Genomic DNA, 21,602 nt, shown 5'->3' on the forward strand with positions numbered 1-21,602 from the left:
AACCTGTATCCCAGTGAGAGTCAGTGTGTGTGGAACCCGTACCCAAGTGAGAGTCAGTGTGTGTGGAATCCGTACCCCAGTGAGAGTCAGTGTGTGTGGAACCCCTACCCCAGTGAGAGTCAGTGTGTGTGGAACCTCAACCGCAGTGAGAGTCAGTGTGTGTGGAACCTCAACCGCAGTGAGAGTCAGTGTGTGTGGAACCCCTACCCCAGTGAGAGTCAGTGTGTGTGGAAACCGTACCCCAGTGAGAGTCAGTGTGTGTGGAAACCGTACCCCAGTGAGAGTCAGTAAGTGTGGAAGCCGTACCCCAGTGAGAGTCAGTAAGTGTGGAACCCATACCCCAGTGAGAGTCACTGTGTGTGGAACCCGTACCCCAGTGAGAGTCAGTGTGTGTGGAAACCGTACCCCAGTGAGAGTCAGTGTGTGTGGAAACCGTACCCCAGTGAGAGTCAGTAAGTGTGGAACCCGTACCCCAGTGAGAGTCAGTAAGTGTGGAACCCGTACCCCAGTGAGAGTCAGTGTGTGTGGCACCCATACCCCAGTGAGAGCCAGTGTGTGTGGAAACCGTACCCCAGTGAGAGTCAGTGTGTGTGGAAACCGTACCCCAGTGAGAGTCAGTGTGTGTGGAACCCGTACCCCAGTGAGAGTCAGTGTGTGTGCAACCCGTACCCCAGTGAGAGTCAGTGTGCATGGAACCCGTACCCCAGTGAGAGTCAGTGTGTGTGGAACCCGTACCTCAGTGAGAGTCAGTGTGTGTGGAACCCGTACCCCAGTGAGAGTCAGTGTGTGTGGAACCCATACCCAAGTGGGAGTCAGTGTGTGTGGGACCCCTACCCCAGTGAGAGTCAGTGTGTGTGGAACCCGTACCCAAGTGGGAGTCAGTGTGTGTGGAACCTGTACCCCAGTGAGAGTCAGTGTGTGCGGAACCTGTATCCCAGTGAGAGTAAGTGTGTGTGGAACCCGTACCCCAGTGAGAGTCAGTGTGTGTGGAACCTGTACCCCAGTGAGAGTCAGTGTGTGTGGAACCCATACCCAAGTAAGAGTCAATGTGTGTGGAACCCGTACCCCAGTGACAGTCAGTGTGTGTGGAACCCTTACCCCAGTGAGAGTCAGTGTGTGTGGAACACATATCCCACTGAGAGTCACTGTGTGTGGAACCTTTACCCCAGTGAGAGTCAGTGTGTGTGGAACCCTAACCCAGTAAGAGTCAGTGTGTGTGGAACCCGTACCCCAGTGAGAGTCAGTGTGTGTGGGACCCATACCCCAGTGAGAGTCAGTGTGTGTGGAACCCGTACCCCAGTGAGAGTCAGTGTGTGTGGAACCTGTACCCCAGTGAGAGTCAGTGTGTGTGGAACCTGTATCCCAGTGAGAGTCAGAGGGTGTGGAAACTGTACCCCAGTGAGAGTCAGTGTGTGTGGAACCCGTACCCCAGTGAGAGACAGTGTGTGTGGAACCCTTACGCCAGTGAGAGTCAGTGTGTGTGGAACCCGTAACCCAGTGAGAGACAGTGTGTGTGGAACCCGTACCCCAGTGAGAGTCAGTGTGTGTGGAACCTGTACCCCAGTGAGAGTCAGTGTGTGTGGAACCCTTACCCCAGTGAGAGTCAGTGTGTGTGGAACCCATACCCCAGTGAGAGTCAGTGTGTGTGGAACCCGTAACCCAGTGAGAGTCAGTGTGTGTGGAACCCGTACCCCAGTGAGAGTCAGTGTGTGTGGAACCCGTACCCCAGTGAGAGTCAGTGTGTGTGGAACCCTTACCACAGTGAGAGTCAGTGTGTGTGGAATCCTTACCCCAGTGAGAGTCAGTGTGTGTGGAACCTTTACCCCAGTGAGAGTCAGTGTGTGTGGAACCCGTATCCCAGTGTGAGTCAGTGTGTGTGGAACCCGTACCCAAGTGAGAGTCAGTGTCTGTGGAACCCGTACGCCAGTGAGAGTCAGTGTGTGTTGATTCCGTACCCCAGTGAGAGTCAGTGTGTGTGGAACCTGTACCCCAGTGAGAGTCAGTGTGTGTGGAACCCGTACCCCAGTGAGAGTCAGTGTGTGTGGAACCCATACTCCACTGAGAGTCAGTGTGTGTGGAAACCGTACCCCAGTGAGAGTCAGTGTGTGTGGAACCTGTACCCCAGTGAGAGTCAGTGTGTGTGGAACCCATACCCAAGTAAGAGTCAGTGTGTGTGGAACCCGTACCCCATTGACAGTCAGTGTGTGTGGAACCCTTACCCCAGTGAGAGTCAGTGTGTGTGGAACCCATATCCCACTGAGAGTCACTGTGTGTGGAACCTTTACCCCAGTGAGAGTCAGTGTGTGTGGAACCCTAACCCAGTAAGAGTCAGTGTGTGTGGAACCCATACCCCACTGAGAGTCGGTGTGTGTGGAACCCATACCCCACTGAGAGTCAGTGTGTGTGGAACCCGTACCCCAGTGAGAGTCAGTGTGTGTGGGACCCATACCCCAGTGAGAGTCAGTGTGTGTGGAACCCGTACCCCAGTGAGAGTCAGTGTGTGTGGAACCTGTACCCCAGTGAGAGTCAGTGTGTGTGGAACCCGTATCCCAGTGAGAGGCAGAGGGTGTGGAAACTGTACCCCAGTGAGAGTCAGTGTGTGTGGAACCCGTACCCCAGTGAGAGTCAGTGTGTGTGGAACCCTTACGCCAGTGAGAGTCAGTGTGTGTGGAACCCGTAACCCAGTGAGAGACAGTGTGTGTGGAACCCGTACCCCAGTGAGAGTGAGTGTGTGTGGAACCTGTACCCCAGTGAGAGTCAGTGTGTGTGGAACCCTTTCCCCAGTGAGAGTCAGTGTGTGTGGAACCCTTACCCCAGTGAGAGTCAGTGTGTGTGGAACCCATACCCCAGTGAGAGTCAGTGTGTGTGGAACCCGTAACCCAGTGAGAGTCAGTGTGTGTGGAACCCGTACCCCAGTGAGAGTCAGTGTGTGTGGAACCCATACCCCAGTGAGAGTCAGTGTGTGTGGAACCCTTACCCCAGTGAGAGTCAGTGTGTGTGGAATCCTTACCCCAGTGAGAGTCAGTGTGTGTGGAACCTTTACCCCAGAGAGAGTCAGTGTGTGTGGAGCCCGTACCCCAGTGTGAGTCAGTGTGTGTGGAACCCGTACCCAAGTGAGAGTCAGTGTCTGTGGAACCCGTACGCCAGTGAGAGTCAGTGTGTGTTGATTCCGTACCCCAGTGAGAGTCAGTGTGTTTGGAACCTGTACCCCAGTGAGAGTCAGTGTGTGTGGAACCCGTACCCCAGTGAGAGTCAGTGTGTGTGGAACCCATACTCCACTGAGAGTCAGTGTGTGTGGAAACCGTACCCCAGTGAGAGTCAGTGTGTGTGGAACCCGTACCCCAGTGAGAGTCAGTGTGTGTGGAACCTGTACCCCAGTGAGAGTCAGTGTCTGTGGAACCCATACCCAAGTAAGAGTCAGTGTGTGTGGAATCCGTACCCCAGTGACAGTCAGTGTGTGTGGAACCCTTACCCCAGTGAGAGTCAGTGTGTGTGGAACCCATATCCCACTGAGAGTCACTGTGTGTGGAACCTTTACCCCAGTGAGAGTCAGTGTGTGTGGAACCCTAACCCAGTAAGAGTCAGTGTGTGTGGAACCCATACCCCACTGAGAGTCAGTGTGTGTGGAACCCATACCCGACTGAGAGTCAGTGTGTGTGGAACCCGTACCCCAGTGAGAGTCAGTGTGTGTGGGACCCATACCCCAGTGAGAGTCAGTATGTGTGGAACCCGTACCACAGTGAGAGTCAGTGTGTGTGGAACCTGTACCCCAGTGAGAGTCAGTGTGTGTGGAACCTGTATCCCAGTGAGAGTCAGAGGGTGTGGAAACTGTACCCCAGTGAGAGTCAGTGTGTGTGGAACCCGTACCCCAGTGAGAGTCAGTATGTGTGGAACCCTTACGCCAGTGAGAGTCAGTGTGTGTGGAACCCGTAACCCAGTGAGAGACAGTGTGTGTGGAACCCGTACCCCAGTGAGAGTCAGTGTGTGTGGAACCTGTACCCCAGTGAGAGTCAGTGTGTGTGGAACCCTTTCCCCAGTGAGAGTCAGTGTGTGTGGAACCCTTACCCCAGTGAGAGTCAGTGTGTGTGGAACCCATACCCCAGTGACAGTCAGTGTGTGTGGAACCCGTAACCCAGTGAGAGTCAGTGTGTGTGGAACCCGTACCCCAGTGAGAGTCAGTGTGTGTGGAACCCGTACCCCAGTGAGAGTCAGTGTGTGTGGAACCCTTACCCCAGTGAGAGTCAGTGTGTGTGGAATCCTTACCCCAGTGAGAGTCAGTGTGTGTGGAACCCGTACCCCAGTGAGAATGAGTGTGTGTGGAACCCGTACCCAAGTGAGAGTCAGTGTCTGTGGAACCCGTACGCCAGTGAGAGTCAGTGTGTGTTGATTCCGTACCCCAGTGAGAGTCAGTGTGTGTGGAACCTGTACCCCAGTGAGAGTCAGTGTGTGTGGAACCCTTTCCCCAGTGAGAGTCAGTGTGTGTGGAACCCTTACCCCAGTGAGAGTCAGTGTGTGTGGAACCCATACCCCAGTGAGAGTCAGTGTGTGTGGAACCCGTAACCCAGTGAGAGTCAGTGTGTGTGGAACCCGTACCCCAGTGAGAGTCAGTGTGTGTGGAACCCGTACCCCAGTGAGAGTCAGTGTGTGTGGAACCCTTACCCCAGTGAGAGTCAGTGTGTGTGGAATCCTTACCCCAGTGAGAGTCAGTGTGTGTGGAACCCGTACCCCAGTGAGAATGAGTGTGTGTGGAACCAGTACCCAAGTGAGAGTCAGTGTCTGTGGAACCCGTACGCCAGTGAGAGTCAGTGTGTGTTGATTCCGTACCCCAGTGAGAGTCAGTGTGTGTGGAACCCATACACCAGTGGGAGTCAGTGTGTGTGGAACCCGTACCCCAGTGAGATTCAGTGTGTGTGGAACCCGTACCCTTGTGAGAGTCAGTGTGTGTGGAACCCGTACCCCATTGACAGTCAGTGTGTGTGGAACCCTTACCCCAGTGAGAGTCAGTGTGTGTGGAACCCATATCCCACTGAGAGTCACTGTGTGTGGAACCTTTACCCCAGTGAGAGTCAGTGTGTGTGGAACCCTAACCCAGTAAGAGTCAGTGTGTGTGGAACCCATACCCCACTGAGAGTCGGTGTGTGTGGAACCCATACCCCACTGAGAGTCAGTGTGTGTGGAACCCGTACCCCAGTGAGAGTCAGTGTGTGTGGGACCCGTACCCCAGTGAGAGTCAGTGTGTGTGGAACCCGTACCCCAGTGAGAGTCAGTGTGTGTGGAACCTGTACCCCAGTGAGAGTCAGTGTGTGTGGAACCCGTATCCCAGTGAGAGGCAGAGGGTGTGGAAACTGTACCCCAGTGAGAGTCAGTGTGTGTGGAACCCGTACCCCAGTGAGAGTCAGTGTGTGTGGAACCCTTACGCCAGTGAGAGTCAGTGTGTGTGGAACCCGTAACCCAGTGAGAGACAGTGTGTGTGGAACCCGTACCCCAGTGAGAGTCAGTGTGTGTGGAACCTGTACCCCAGTGAGAGTCAGTGTGTGTGGAACCCTTTCCCCAGTGAGAGTCAGTGTGTGTGGAACCCTTACCCCAGTGAGAGTCAGTGTGTGTGGAACCCATACCCCAGTGAGAGTCAGTGTGTGTGGAACCCGTAACCCAGTGAGAGTCAGTGTGTGTGGAACCCGTACCCCAGTGAGAGTCAGTGTGTGTGGAACCCATACCCCAGTGAGAGTCAGTGTGTGTGGAACCCTTACCCCAGTGAGAGTCAGTGTGTGTGGAATCCTTACCCCAGTGAGAGTCAGTGTGTGTGGAACCTTTACCCCAGAGAGAGTCAGTGTGTGTGGAACCCGTACCCCAGTGTGAGTCAGTGTGTGTGGAACCCGTACCCAAGTGAGAGTCAGTGTCTGTGGAACCCGTACGCCAGTGAGAGTCAGTGTGTGTTGATTCCGTACCCCAGTGAGAGTCAGTGTGTGTGGAACCTGTACCCCAGTGAGAGTCAGTGTGTGTGGAACCCGTACCCCAGTGAGAGTCAGTGTGTGTGGAACCTGTACCCCAGTGAGAGTCAGTGTCTGTGGAACCCATACCCAAGTAAGAGTCAGTGTGTGTGGAATCCGTACCCCAGTGACAGTCAGTGTGTGTGGAACCCGTACCCCATTGACAGTCAGTGTGTGTGGAACCCTTACCCCAGTGAGAGTCAGTGTGTGTGGAACCCATATCCCACTGAGAGTCACTGTGTGTGGAACCTTTACCCCAGTGAGAGTCAGTGTGTGTGGAACCCTAACCCAGTAAGAGTCAGTGTGTGTGGAACCCATACCCCACTGAGAGTCGGTGTGTGTGGAACCCATACCCCACTGAGAGTCAGTGTGTGTGGATCCCGTACCCCAGTGAGAGTCAGTGTGTGTGGGACCCGTACCCCAGTGAGAGTCAGTGTGTGTGGAACCCGTACCCCAGTGAGAGTCAGTGTGTGTGGAACCTGTACCCCAGTGAGAGTCAGTGTGTGTGGAACCCGTATCCCAGTGAGAGGCAGAGGGTGTGGAAACTGTACCCCAGTGAGAGTCAGTGTGTGTGGAACCCGTACCCCAGTGAGAGTCAGTGTGTGTGGAACCCTTACGCCAGTGAGAGTCAGTGTGTGGAACCCGTAACCCAGTGAGAGACAGTGTGTGTGGAACCCGTACCCCAGTGAGAGTCAGTGTGTGTGGAACCTGTACCCCAGTGAGAGTCAGTGTGTGTGGAACCCTTTCCCCAGTGAGAGTCAGTGTGTGTGGAACCCTTACCCCAGTGAGAGTCAGTGTGTGTGGTACCCATACCCCAGTGAGAGTCAGTGTGTGTGGAACCCGTAACCCAGTGAGAGTCAGTGTGTGTGGAACCCGTACCCCAGTGAGAGTCAGTGTGTGTGGAACCCATACCCCAGTGAGAGTCAGTGTGTGTGGAACCCTTACCCCAGTGAGAGTCAGTGTGTGTGGAATCCTTACCCCAGTGAGAGTCAGTGTGTGTGGAACCTTTACCCCAGAGAGAGTCAGTGTGTGTGGAACCCGTACCCCAGTGTGAGTCAGTGTGTGTGGAACCCGTACCCAAGTGAGAGTCAGTGTCTGTGGAACCCGTACGCCAGTGAGAGTCAGTGTGTGTTGATTCCGTACCCCAGTGAGAGTCAGTGTGTGTGGAACCTGTACCCCAGTGAGAGTCAGTGTGTGTGGAACCCGTACCCCAGTGAGAGTCAGTGTGTGTGGAACCCATACTCCACTGAGAGTCAGTGTGTGTGGAAACCGTACCCCAGTGAGAGTCAGTGTGTGTGGAACCCGTACCCCAGTGAGAGTCAGTGTGTGTGGAACCTGTACCCCAGTGAGAGTCAGTGTCTGTGGAACCCATACCCAAGTAAGAGTCAGTGTGTGTGGAATCCGTACCCCAGTGACAGTCAGTGTGTGTGGAACCCTTACCCCAGTGAGAGTCAGTGTGTGTGGAACCCATATCCCACTGAGAGTCACTGTGTGTGGAACCTTTACCCCAGTGAGAGTCAGTGTGTGTGGAACCCTAACCCAGTAAGAGTCAGTGTGTGTGGAACCCATACACCACTGAGAGTCAGTGTGTGTGGAACCCATACCCCACTGAGAGTCAGTGTGTGTGGAACCCGTACCCCAGTGAGAGTCAGTGTGTGTGGGACCCATACCCCAGTGAGAGTCAGTATGTGTGGAACCCGTACCACAGTGAGAGTCAGTGTGTGTGGAACCTGTACCCCAGTGAGAGTCAGTGTGTGTGGAACCTGTATCCCAGTGAGAGTCAGAGGGTGTGGAAACTGTACCCCAGTGAGAGTCAGTGTGTGTGGAACCCGTACCCCAGTGAGAGTCAGTATGTGTGGAACCCTTACGCCAGTGAGAGTCAGTGTGTGTGGAACCCGTAACCCAGTGAGAGACAGTGTGTGTGGAACCCGTACCCCAGTGAGAGTCAGTGTGTGTGGAACCTGTACCCCAGTGAGAGTCAGTGTGTGTGGAACCCTTTCCCCAGTGAGAGTCAGTGTGTGTGGAACCCTTACCCCAGTGAGAGTCAGTGTGTGTGGAACCCATACCCCAGTGACAGTCAGTGTGTGTGGAACCCGTAACCCAGTGAGAGTCAGTGTGTGTGGAACCCGTACCCCAGTGAGAGTCAGTGTGTGTGGAACCCGTACCCCAGTGAGAGTCAGTGTGTGTGGAACCCTTACCCCAGTGAGAGTCAGTGTGTGTGGAATCCTTACCCCAGTGAGAGTCAGTGTGTGTGGAACCCGTACCCCAGTGAGAATGATTGTGTGTGGAACCCGTACCCAAGTGAGAGTCAGTGTCTGTGGAACCCGTACGCCAGTGAGAGTCAGTGTGTGTTGATTCCGTACCCCAGTGAGAGTCAGTGTGTGTGGAACCTGTACCCCAGTGAGAGTCAGTGTGTGTGGAACCCGTACCCCAGTGAGAGTCAGTGTGTGTGGAACCCATACTCCACTGAGAGTCAGTGTGTGTGGAAACCGTACCCCAGTGAGAGTCAGTGTGTGTGGAACCCGTACCCCAGTGAGAGTCAGTGTGTGTGGAACCTGTACCCCAGTGAGAGTCAGTGTCTGTGGAACCCATACCCAAGTAAGAGTCAGTGTGTGTGGAATCCGTACCCCAGTGACAGTCAGTGTGTGTGGAACCCTTACCCCAGTGAGAGTCAGTGTGTGTGGAACCCATATCCCACTTTGAGTCACTGTGTGTGGAACCTTTACCCCAGTGAGAGTCAGTGTGTGTGGAACCCTAACCCAGTAAGAGTCAGTGTGTGTGGAACCCATACCCCACTGAGAGTCAGTGTGTGTGGAACCCATACCCCACTGAGAGTCAGTGTGTGTGGAACCCGTACCCCAGTGAGAGTCAGTGTGTGTGGGACCCATACCCCAGTGAGAGTCAGTATGTGTGGAACCCGTACCACAGTGAGAGTCAGTGTGTGTGGAACCTGTACCCCAGTGAGAGTCAGTGTGTGTGGAACCTGTATCCCAGTGAGAGTCAGAGGGTGTGGAAACTGTACCCCAGTGAGAGTCAGTGTGTGTGGAACCCGTACCCCAGTGAGAGTCAGTATGTGTGGAACCCTTACGCCAGTGAGAGTCAGTGTGTGTGGAACCCGTAACCCAGTGAGAGACAGTGTGTGTGGAACCCGTACCCCAGTGAGAGTCAGTGTGTGTGGAACCTGTACCCCAGTGAGAGTCAGTGTGTGTGGAACCCTTTCCCCAGTGAGAGTCAGTGTGTGTGGAACCCTTACCCCAGTGAGAGTCAGTGTGTGTGGAACCCATACCCCAGTGACAGTCAGTGTGTGTGGAACCCGTAACCCAGTGAGAGTCAGTGTGTGTGGAACCCGTACCCCAGTGAGAGTCAGTGTGTGTGGAACCCGTACCCCAGTGAGAGTCAGTGTGTGTGGAACCCTTACCCCAGTGAGAGTCAGTGTGTGTGGAATCCTTACCCCAGTGAGAGTCAGTGTGTGTGGAACCCGTACCCCAGTGAGAATGAGTGTGTGTGGAACCCGTACCCAAGTGAGAGTCAGTGTCTGTGGAACCCGTACGCCAGTGAGAGTCAGTGTGTGTTGATTCCGTACCCCAGTGAGAGTCAGTGTGTGTGGAACCTGTACCCCAGTGAGAGTCAGTGTGTGTGGAACCCGTACCCCAGTGTGAGTCAGTGTGTGTGGAACCCGTACCCAAGTGAGAGTCAGTGTCTGTGGAACCCGTACGCCAGTGAGAGTCAGTGTGTGTTTATTCTGTACCCCAGTGAGAGTCAGTGTGTGTGGAACCTGTACCCCAGTGAGAGTCAGTGTGTTTGGTACCCGTACCCCAGTGAGAGTCAGTGTGTGTGGAACCCGTACCCCAGTGAGAGTCAGTGTGTGTGGAACCCGTACCCCAGTGAGAGTCAGTGTGTGTGGAAACCGTACCCCAGTGAGAGTCAGTGTGTGTGGAACCCGGACCCCAGTGAGAATCAGTGTGTGTGGAACCCGTACCCCAGTGAGAGTCAGTGTGTGTGGAACCTGTACCCCAGTGAGAGTCAGTAAGTGTGGAACCCGTACCCCAGTGAGAGTCATTGTGTGTGGAACCCGTACCCCAGTGAGAGTCAGTGTGTGTGGAACCTGTACCCCAGTGAGAGTCAGTGTGTGTGGAACCCGTACCCCAGTGAGAGTCAGTGTGTGTGGAAACCGTACCCCAGTGAGAGTCAGTGTGTGTGGAACCCGGACCCCAGTGAGAGTCAGTGTGTGTGGAACACGTACCCCAGTGAGAGTCAGTAAGTGTGGAACCCGTACCCCAGTGAGAGTCAGTGTGTGTGGAACCCGTCCTCCAGTGATTCGATTGGATTTGTTTATTGTCACGTGTACCGAGGTACAGTGAAAAGTATTTTGATTCGATATGCTGAAACAGATCATTTAGTACATCAAAATAAAAAGAAAATACATAATAGGGCATGATGCACGATCAATGACCACTAAAACGAGGTTGCAGTCCAACTGAAGTGTTTAATAAGCTCGATGTTTCCCCCAGCAGCTCAGATACAGAATGAGGGCTGCTGGGACAGCACGGGTTCTTATACCCCGCCTATCAGGGCGGAGCTATTATACACTCTAGCTAATAGCATGCATACAGGTTCTACCAATGGTACTTCAGCCTCTCAGGTACCGTAATACCTAGAATACCACAGGGCAACACAAGGTACACAATGTAACTACATAGACACCGGCAACGGGTGAAACATACAGGAGTGTAGTATTAATCAGGTCAGTCCATAAGAGCATTATTTAGGAGTCTGGTAACAGCGGGGAAGAAGCTGTTTTGAGTCTGTTCGTGCGTGTTCTCAGACTTTTGTATCTCCTGCCCGATGGAAGAAGTTGGAAGAGTGAGTAAGCTGGGTGGGAGGGATCTTTAATTATTCTGCCCTCTTTCCCCAGGCAGTGGGAGCTGTAGTTACAGTCAATGGATGGGAGGCAGGTTTGTGTGATGGACAGGGCTGTGTTCACGACTCTCTGTAGGTTCTTGCGGTCCTGGGCCGAGCAGTTGCCATACCAGGCTGTGATGCAGCCCGACAGGATGCTTTCTATGGTGCATCTGTAAAAGTTGGTCAGAGTAAATGTGGCCATGCCGGATTTCCTTAGTATCCTGAGGAAGTACAGGCGCTGTTGTGCTTTCTTGGTGGCAGTGTCGACGTGGGTGGACCAGGACAGATTTTAATGCTGTGCACACCTAGGAATTTGAAGCTGTCAATTATCTCCACATCAGCCGCGTTGATGGTGACAGGTGTGTGCACAATACTTTGATTCCTGAACTCAATGACCAGCTCTTTAGTTTTGCTGACATTGAGGGATAGATTGCTGTCGTTGCACCACTCCACTAGGCTCACTATCTCCCTCCTGTATTTGACTCGACATTATTCGAGATCTGGCCCACTGAGATTATGTCATCAGTAAACACTCCGGAGAATCGTGTCCCGGTGGCGGAGCGGCATTCACACCGGTCGCGGTGATTCTCCGGCCCAGCCCCGGGGTGAGAGAATCCCGCCCCATGTGTGTGGAACCCAAACCCCAGTGAGAGTCAGTGTGTGTGGAACCCAAACCCCAGTGAGAGTCAGTGTGTGTGGAACCTGTACCCCAGTGAGAGTCAGTGTGTGTGGAACCCATACCCCAGTGAGAGTCAGTGTGTGTGGAACCTGTACCCCAGTGAGAGTCAGTGTGTGTGGAACCCGTACCCCAGTGAGAGTCAGTGTGTGTGGAACCCATACCCCAGTGAGAGTCAGTGTGTGTGGAACCCGTACCCCAGTGAGAGTCAGTGTGTGTGGAACCCGTACCCCAGTGAGAGTCAGTGTGTGTGGAACCCGTACCCCAGTGAGAGTCAGTGTGTGTGGAACCTGTACCTCAGTGAGGGTCAGTGTGTGTGGAACCTGTACCCCAGTGAGAGTCAGTGTGTGTGCAACCCATACCCCAGTGAGAGTCAGTGTGTGTGGAAACTGTACCCCAGTGAGAGTCAGTGTGTGTGGAACCTGTACCCCAGTGAGAGTCAGTGTGTGTGGAATCTGTACCACAGTGAGGGTCGGTGTGTGTGGAACCTGTACCCCAGTGAGAGTCAGTGTGTGTGGAACCTGTACCCCAGTGAGAGTCAGTGAGTGTGGAACCCTTACCCCAGTGAGAGTCAGTGTGTGTGGAACCCTTTCCCCAGTGAGAGACAGTGTGTGTGCAACCCGTACCCCAGTGAGAGTCAGTGTGTGTGGAACCCATACCCCACTGAGAGTCACTGTGTGTGGAACCTTTACCCCAGTGAGAGTCAGTGTGTGTGGAACCCTAACCCAGTGAGAGTCAGTGTGTGTGGAACCCATACCCCACTGAGAGTCAGTGTGTGTGGAACCCATACCTCACTGAGAGTCAGTGTGTGTGGAACCCATACCCCACTGAGAGTCAGTGTGTGTGGAACCCGTACCCCAGTGAGAAACAGTGTGTGTGGGACCCATACCCCAGTGAGAGTCAGTGTGTGTGGAACCCGTACCCCAGTGAGAGTCAGTGTGTGTGGAACCTGTACCCCAGTGAGAGTCAGTGTGTGTGGAACCTGTATCCCAGTGAGAGTCAGTGGGTGTGGAAACTGTACCCCAGTGAGAGTCAGTGTGTGTGGAACCCGTACCCCAGTGAGAGTCAGTGTGTGTGGAACCCCTACCCCAGTGAGAGTCAGTGTGTGTGGAACCCTTACGCCAGTGAGAGTCAGTGTGTGTGGAACCCGTAACCCAGTGAGAGACAGTGTGTGTGGAACCCGTACCCCAGTGAGAGTCAGTGTGTGTGGAACCTGTACCCCAGTGAGAGTCAGTGTGTGTGGAACCCTTACCCCAGTGAGAGTCAGTGTGTGTGGAACCCTTACCCCAGTGAGAGTCAGTGTGTGTGGAACCCATAACCCAGTGAGAGTCAGTGTGTGTGGAACCCGTACCCCAGTGAGAGTCAATGTGTGTGGAACCCGTAGCCCAGTGAGAGTCAGTGTGTGTGGAATCCTTACCCCAGTGAGAGTCAGTGTGTGTGGAATCCTTACCCCAGTGAGAGTCAGTGTGTGTTGATTCCGTACCCCAGTGAGAGTCAGTGTGTGTGGAATCCTTACCCCAGTGAGAGTCAGTGTGTGTTGATTCCGTACCCCAGTGAGAGTCAGTGTGTGTGGAACCCGTACCCAAGTGAGAGTCAGTGTCTGTGGAACTCGTACGCCAGTGAGAGTCAGTGTGTGTTGATTCCGTACCCCAGTGAGAGTCAGTGTGTGTGGAACCCGTCCTCCAGTGATTCTATTGGATTTGTTTATTGTCACGTGTACCGAGGTACAGTGAAAAGTATTTTTATTCGATATGCTGAAACAGATCATTTAGTACATCAAAATTTAAAGAAAATACATAATAGGGCATGATGCACGATCAATGACCACTAAAACGAGGTTGCAGTCCAACTGAAGTGTTTAATAAGCTCGATGTTTCCCCCAGCAGCTCAGATACAGAATGAGGGCTGCTGGGACAGCAGGGTTCTTATACCCCGCCTATCAGGGCGGAGCTATTATACACTCTAGCCAATAGCATGCATACAGGTTCTACCAATGGTACTTCAGCCTCTCAGGTACCGTAATACCTAGAATACCACAGGGCAACACAATGTACACAATGTAAATACATAGACACCGGCAACGGGTGAAACATACAGGAGTGTAGTATTAATCAGGTCAGTCCATAAGTGCATTATTTAGGAGTCTGGTAACAGCGAGGAAGAAGCTGTTTTTGAATCTGTTCGTGCGTGTTCTCAGACTTTTGTATCTCCTGCCCGATGGAAGAAGTTGGAAGAGTGAGTAAGCTGGGTGGGAGGGATCTTTAATTATTCTGCCCTCTTTCCCCAGTCAGTGGGAGCTGTAGTTACAGTCAATGGATGGGAGGCAGGTTTGTGTGATGGACAGGGCTGTGTTCACGACTCTCTGTAGGTTCTTGCGGTCCTGGGCCGAGCAGTTGCCATACCAGGCTGTGATGCAGCCCGACAGGATGCTTTCTATGGTGCATCTGTAAAAGTTGGTCAGAGTAAATGTGGCCATGCCGGATTTCCTTAGTATCCTGAGGAAGTACAGGCGCTGTTGTGCTTTCTTGGTGGCAGCGTCGACGTCGGTGGACCAGGTCAGATTTTAATGCTGTGCACACCTAGGAATTTGAAGCTGTCAATTATTTCCACATCAGCCGCGTTGATGGTGACAGGGGTGTGTACAATACTTTGATTCCTGAACTCAATGACCAGCTCTTTAGTTTTGCTGACCCCGGGGTGAGAGAATCCCGCCCCATGTGTGTGGAACCCAAACCCCAGTGAGAGTCAGTGTGTGTGGAACCCGTACCCCTGTGAGAGTCAGTGCGTGTGGAACCCGTACCCCAGTGAGAGTCAGTGTGTGTGGAACCCAAACCCCAGTGAGAGTCAGTGTGTGTGGAACCCAAACCCCAGTGAGAGTCAGTGTGTGTGGAACCCGTACCCCAGTGAGAGTCAGTGTGTGTGGAACCCGTACCCCAGTGAGAGTCAGTGTGTGTGGAACCCGTACCCCTGTGAGAGTCAGTGCGTGTGGAACCCGTACCCCAGTGAGAGTCAGTGTGTGTGGAACCCAAACCCCAGTGAGAGTCAGTGTGTGTGGAACCCGTACCCCTGTGAGAGTCAGTGTGTGTGGAACCCGTACCCCTGTGAGAGTCAGTGCGTGTGGAACCCGTACCCCAGTGAGAGTCAGTGTGTGTGGAACCCGTACCCCAGTGAGAGTCAGTGTGTGTGGAACCCGTACCCCTGTGAGAGTCAGTGTGTGTGGAACCCGTACCCCAGTGAGAGTCAGTGTTTGTGGAACCCAAACCCCAGTGAGAGTCAATGTGTGTGGAACCTTTACCCCAGTGAGAGTCAGTGTGTGTGGAACCCGTACCCCAGTGAGAGTCAGTGTGTGTGGAATCTGTACCCCAGTGAGAGTCAGTGTGTGTGGAACCCGTACCCCAGTGAGAGTCAGTGTGTGTGGAACCTGTACCCCAGTGAGAGTCAGTGTGTGTGGAACCCAAACCCCAGTGAGAGTCAGTGTGTGTGGAACCCGTACCCCAGTGAGAGTCAGTCTGTGTGGAACCCAAACCCCAGTGAGAGTCAGTGTGTGTGGAACCCGTACCCCAGTGAGAGTCAGTGTTTGTGGAACCCAAACCCCAGTGAGAGTCAATGTGTGTGGAACCTTTACCCCAGTGAGAGTCAGTGTGTGTGGAACCCGAACCCCAGTGAGAGTCAGTGTGTGTGGAATCTGTACCCCAGTGAGAGTCAGTGTGTGTGGAACCCGTACCCCAGTGAGAGTCAGTGTGTGTGGAACCTGTACCCCAGTGAGAGTCAGTGTGTGTGGAACCCAAACACCAGTGAGAGTCGGTGTGTGTGGAACCCAAACCCCAGTGAGAGTCAGTGTGTGTGGAACCTGTACCCCAGTGAGAGTCAGTGTGTGTGGAACCCGTACCCCAGTGAGAGTCAGTGTGTGTGGAACCCGTACCCCAGTGAGAGTCAGTGTGTGTGGAACCCGTACCCCAGTGAGAGTCAGTGTGTGTGGAACCCGTACCCCAGTGAGAGTCAGTGTGTATGGAACCTGTACCCCAGTGGGAGTCAGTGTGTGTGGAACCCGTACCCCAGTGTGAATCAGTGTGTGTGGAACCCGTACCCTAGTGAGAGTCAGTGTGTGTGGAACCTGTACCCTAGTGAGAGTCAGTGTGTGTGGGACCCGTACCCCAGTGAGAGTCAGTGTGTGTGGAACCCGAACCCCAGTGAGAGTCAGTGCGTGTGGAACCCGTACCCCAGTAAGAGTCAGTGTGTGTGGAACCCGTAACCCAGTGAGAGTCAGTGTGCATGGAACCTGTACCCCAGTGAGTGTCAGTGTGTGTGGAACCCGTACCCCAGTGAGAGTCAGTGTGTGTGGAATCTGTACTCCAGTGAGAGTCAGTGTGTGTGGAATCCTTACCCCAGTGACAGCCAGTGTGTGTGGAACCTTTACCCCAGTGAGAGTCAGTGTGTGTGGAACCCGTACCCCAGTGAGAGTCAGTGTGTGTGGAACCCATACCCCAGTGAGAGTCAGTGTGTGTGGAACCCGTACCTCAGTGAGAGTCAGTGTGTGTGGAACCCGTACCCCAGTGAGAGTCAGTGTGTGTGGAACCCTTATCCCAGTGAGAATCAGTGTGTGTGGAACCCGTACCCCAGTGAGAGTCAGTGCGTGTGGAACCCGTACCCCAGTGAGAGTCAGTGTGTGTGGAACCTGTACCACAGTGAGAGTCAGTGTGTGTGGAACCCGTACCCCAGTGAGAGTCACTGTGTGTGGAACCCGTACCCCAGTGAGAGTCAGTGTGTGTGGAACCTTTACCCCAGTGACAGCCAGTGTGTTTGGAACCCATACCCCAGTGAGAGTCAGTGTCTGTGGAACCCGTACCACAGTGAGAGTCAGTGTGTGTGGAACCCGTACCCCAGTGAGAGTCAGTGTGTGTGGAACCCGTACCCCAGTGAGATTCAGTGTGTGTGGAACCCGTACCCCAGTGAGAGTCAGTGTGTGTGGAACCCATACCCCAGTGAGAGTCAGTGTGTGTGGAACCCGTACCCCAGTGAGAGACAGTGTGTGTGGAACCCGTACCCCAGTGAGAGTCAGTGTGTGTGGAACCCGTACCCCAGTGAGAGTCAGTGTGTGTGGAATCTGTACCCCAGTGAGAGTCAGTGTGTGTGGAACCCGTACCCCAGTGAGAGTCAGTGTGTGTGGAACCCGTACCCCAGTGAGAGTCAGTGTGTGTGGAACCCGTACCCCAGTGAGAGTCAGTTTGTGTGGAACCCATACCCCAGTGAGACAGTGTGTGTGGAACCTGTACCCCAGTGAGAGTCAGTGTGTGTGGAACCCTTACCCCAGTGAGAGTCAGTGCGTGTGGAACCCGTACCCCAGTGAGAGTCAGTGTGTGTGGAACCTGTACCACAGTGAGAGTCAGTGTGTGTGGAACCCGTACCCCAGTGAGAGTCACTGTGTGTGGAACCCGTACCCCAGTGAGAGTCAGTGTGTGTGGAACCTTTACCCCAGTGACAGCCAGTGTGTTTGGAACCCATACCCCAGTGAGAGTCAGTGTCTGTGGAACCCGTACCACAGTGAGAGTCAGTGTGTGTGGAACCCGTACCCCAGTGAGAGTCAGTGTGTGGAACCCGTACCCCAGTGAGAGTCAGTGTGTGTGGAACCCGTACCCCAGTGAGAGTCAGTGTGTATGGAACCTGTACCCCAGTGGGAGTCAGTGTGTGTGGAACCCGTACCCCAGTGTGAATCAGTGTGTGTGGAACCCGTACCCTAGTGAGAGTCAGTGTGTGTGGAACCTGTACTCTAGTGAGAGTCAGTGTGTGTGGGACCCGTACCCCAGTGAGAGTCAGTGTGTGTGGAACCCGAACCCCAGTGAGGGTCAGTGCGTGTGGAACCCGTACCCCAGTAAGAGTCAGTGTGTGTGGAACCCGTAACCCAGTGAGAGTCAGTGTGCATGGAACCTGTACCCCAGTGAGTGTCAGTGTGTGTGGAACCCGTACGCCAGTGAGAGTCAGTGTGTGTGGAATCTGTACTCCAGTGAGAGTCAGTGTGTGTGGAATCCTTACCCCAGTGACAGCCAGTGTGTGTGGAACCTTTACCCCAGTGAGAGTCAGTGTGTGTGGAACCCGTACCCCAGTGAGAGTCAGTGTGTGTGGAACCCATACCCCAGTGAGAGTCAGTGTGTGTGGAACCCGTACCCCAGTGAGAATCAGTGTGTGTGGAACCTGTACCCCAGTGAGAGTCAGTGTGTGTGGTACCCTTATCCCAGTGAGAGTCAGTGTGTGTGGAACCCGTACCCCAGTGAGAGTCAGTGCGTGTGGAACCCGTACCCCAGTGAGAGTCAGTGTGTGTGGAACCTGTACCACAGTGAGAGTCAGTGTGTGTGGAACCCGTACCACAGTGAGAGTCACTGTGTGTGGAACCCGTACCCCAGTGAGAGTCAGTGTGTGTGGAACCTTTACCCCAGTGACAGCCAGTGTGTTTGGAACCCATACCCCAGTGACAGTCAGTGTCTGTGGAACCCGTACCACAGTGAGAGTCAGTGTGTGTGGAACCCGTACCCCAGTGAGAGTCAGTGTGTGTGGAACCCGTACCCCAGTGAGAGTTAGTGTGTGTGGAACCCGTACCCCAGTGAGAGTCAGTGTGTATGGAACCTGGACCCCAGTGGGAGTCAGTGTGTGTGGAACCCGTAACCCAGTGTGAATCAGTGTGTGTGGAATCCGTACCCTAGTGAGAGTCAGTGTGTGTGGACCCTGTACCCTAGTGAGTGTCAGTGTGTGTGGGACCCGTACCCCAGTGAGAGTCAGTGTGTGTGGAACCCGAACCCCAGTGAGAGTCAGTGTGTGTGGAACCCGTACCCCAGTAAGAGTCAGTGTGTGTGGAACCCGTAACCCAGTGAGAGTCAGTGTGTGTGGAACCTGTACCCCAGTGAGAGTCAGTGTGTGTGGAACCCGTACCCCAGTGAGAGTCAGTGTGTGTGGAACCCGTACGCCAGTGAGGGGGAGTGTGTGTGGATCCCTAACACAGTGAGAGTCAGTGTGTGTATAACCTTTACCCCAGTGAGAGTCACTGTGTATGGAACCTGTACCCCAGTGAGAGTCAGTATGTGTGGAACCTGTACCCCAGTGTGGATCAGTGTGTGTGGAACCCATACCCTAGTGAGAGTCAGTGTGTGTGGAACCTGTACCCCAGTGAGAGTCAGTGTGTGTGGAACCCGTACCCCAGTGAGAGTCAGTGTGTGTGGAACCCGTACCCCAGTGAGAGTCAGTGTGTGTGGAACCCGTACCCCAGTGAGAGTCAGTGTGTGTGGAACCCGTACCCCAGTGAGAGTCAGTGTGTGTGGAACCCATACCCCAGTGAGAGTCAGTGTGTGTGGAACCCGTACCCCAGTGAGAGACAGTGTGTGTGGAACCCGTACCCCAGTGAGAGTCAGTGTGTGTGGAACCCATACCCCAGTTAGAGTCAGTGTGTGTGGAATCTGTACCCCAGTGAGAGTCAGTGTGTGTGGAACCTGTACCCCAGTGAGAGTCAGTGTGTGTGGAACCCGTACCCCAGTGAGAGTCAGTGTGTGTGGAACCCGTACCCCAGTGAGAGTCAGTTTGTGTGGAACCCATACCCCAGTGAGACAGTGTGTGTGGAACCTGTACCCCAGTGAGAGTCAGTGTGTGTGGAACCCTTACCCCAGTGAGAGTCAGTGCGTGTGGAACCCGTACACCAGTGAGAGTCAGTGTGTGTGGAACCTGTACCACAGTGAGAGTCAGTGTGTGTGGAACCCGTACCCCAGTGAGAGTCACTGTGTGTGGAACCCGTACCCCAGTGAGAGTCAGTGTGTGTGGAACCTTTACCCCAGTGACAGCCAGTGTGTTTGGAACCCATACCCCAGTGAGAGTCAGTGTCTGTGGAACCCGTACCACAGTGAGAGTCAGTGTTTGGAACCCGTACCCCAGTGAGAGTCAGTGTGTGTGGAACCTGTACCCCAGTGAGAGTTAGTGTGTGTGGAACCCGTACCCCAGTGAGAGTCAGTGTGTGTGGAACCCGTACCCCAGTGTGAATCAGTGTGTGTGGAACCCGTACCCTAGTGAGAGTCAGTGTGTGTGGAACCTGTACCCTAGTGAGAGTCAGTGTGTGTGGGACCCGTACCCCAGTGAGAGACAGTGTGTGTGGAACCCGAACCCCAGTGAGAGTCAGTGCGTGTGGAACCCGTACCCCAGTAAGAGTCAGTGTGTGTGGAACCCGTAACCCAGTGAGAGTCAGTGTGCATGGACCCTGTACTCCAGTGAGTGTCAGTGTGTGTGGAACCCGTACCCCAGTGAGAGTCAGTGTGTGTGGAATCTGTACTCCAGTGAGAATCAGTGTGTGTGGAATCCTTACCCCAGTGACAGCCAGTGTGTGTGGAACCTTTACCCCAGTGAGAGTCAGTGTGTGTGGAACTCCTTACCCCAGTGAGAGTCAGTGTGTGTGGAACCCATACCCCAGTGAGAGTCAGTGTGTGTGGAACCCGTACCCCAGTGAGAGTCAGTGTGTGTGGAACCTGTACCCCAGTGAGAGTCAGTGTGTGTGGAACCCTTATCCCAGTGAGAGTCAGTGTGTGTGGAACCCGTACCCCAGTGAGAGTCAGTGTGTGTGGAACCTGTACCACAGTGAGAGTCAGTGTGTGTGGAACCCGTACCCCAGTGAGAGTCACTGTGTGTGGAACCCGTACCCCAGTGAGAGTCAGTGTGTGTGGAACCTTTACCCCAGTGACAGCCAGTGTGTTTGGAACCCATACCCCAGTGAGAGTCAGTGTCTGTGGAACCCGTACCACAGTGAGAGTCAGTGTGTGTGGAACCCGTACCCCAGTGAGAGTCAGTGTGTGTGGAACCCGTACCCCAGTGAGAGTTAGTGTGTGTGGAACCCGTACCCCAGTGAGAGTCAGTGTGTATGGAACCTGGACCCCAGTGGGAGTCAGTGTGTGTGGAACCCGTAACCCAGTGTGAATCAGTGTGTGTGGAACCCGTACCCTAGTGAGAGTCAGTGTGTGTGGAACCTGTACCCTAGTGAGTGTCAGTGTGTGTGGGACCCGTACCCCAGTGAGAGTCAGTGTGTGTGGAACCCGAACCCCAGTGAGTGTCAGTGTGTGTGGAACCCGTACCCCAGTAAGAGTCAGTGTGTGTGGAACCCGTAACCCAGTGAGAGTCAGTGTGTGTGGAACCCGTACCCCAGTGAGAGTCAGTGTGTGTGGAACCCGTACGCCAGTGAGGGGGAGTGTGTGTGGATCCCTAACACAGTGAGAGTCAGTGTGTGTATAACCTTTACCCCAGTGAGAGTCAGTGTGTGTGGAACCCGTACCCCAGTGAGAGTCAGTGTGTGTGGAATCTGTACCCCAGTGAGAGTCAGTGTGTGTGGAACCCGTACCCCAGTGAGAGTCAGTGTGTGTGGAACCTGTACCCCAGTGAGAGTCAGTGTGTGTGGAACCCAAACCCCAGTGAGAGTCAGTGTGTGTGGAACCCGTACCCCAGTGAGAGTCAGTCTGTGTGGAACCCAAACCCCAGTGAGAGTCAGTGTGTGTGGAACCCGTACCCCAGTGAGACTCAGTGTTTGTGGAACCCAAACCCCAGTGAGAGTCAATGTGTGTGGAACCTTTACCCCAGTGAGAGTCAGTGTGTGTGGAACCCGAACCCCAGTGAGAGTCAGTGTGTGTGGAATCTGTACCCCAGTGAGAGTCAGTGTGTGTGGAACCCGTACCCCAGTGAGAGTCAGTGTGTGTGGAACCTGTACCCCAGTGAGAGTCAGTGTGTGTGGAACCCAAACACCAGTGAGAGTCGGTGTGTGTGGAACCCAAACCCCAGTGAGAGTCAGTGTGTGTGGAACCTGTACCCCAGTGAGAGTCAGTGTGTGTGGAACCCGTACCCCAGTGAGAGTCAGTGTGTGTGGAACCCGTACCCCAGTGAGAGTCAGTGTGTGTGGAACCCGTACCCCAGTGAGAGTCAGTGTGTGTGGAACCCGTACCCCAGTGAGAGTCAGTGTGTATGGAACCTGTACCCCAGTGGGAGTCAGTGTGTGTGGAACCCGTACCCCAGTGTGAATCAGTGTG

The sequence above is a fragment of the Scyliorhinus torazame genome, chromosome 12, assembly GCF_047496885.1.
Source record: "Scyliorhinus torazame isolate Kashiwa2021f chromosome 12, sScyTor2.1, whole genome shotgun sequence".
Classification (NCBI taxonomy): Eukaryota; Metazoa; Chordata; class Chondrichthyes; order Carcharhiniformes; family Scyliorhinidae; genus Scyliorhinus; species Scyliorhinus torazame.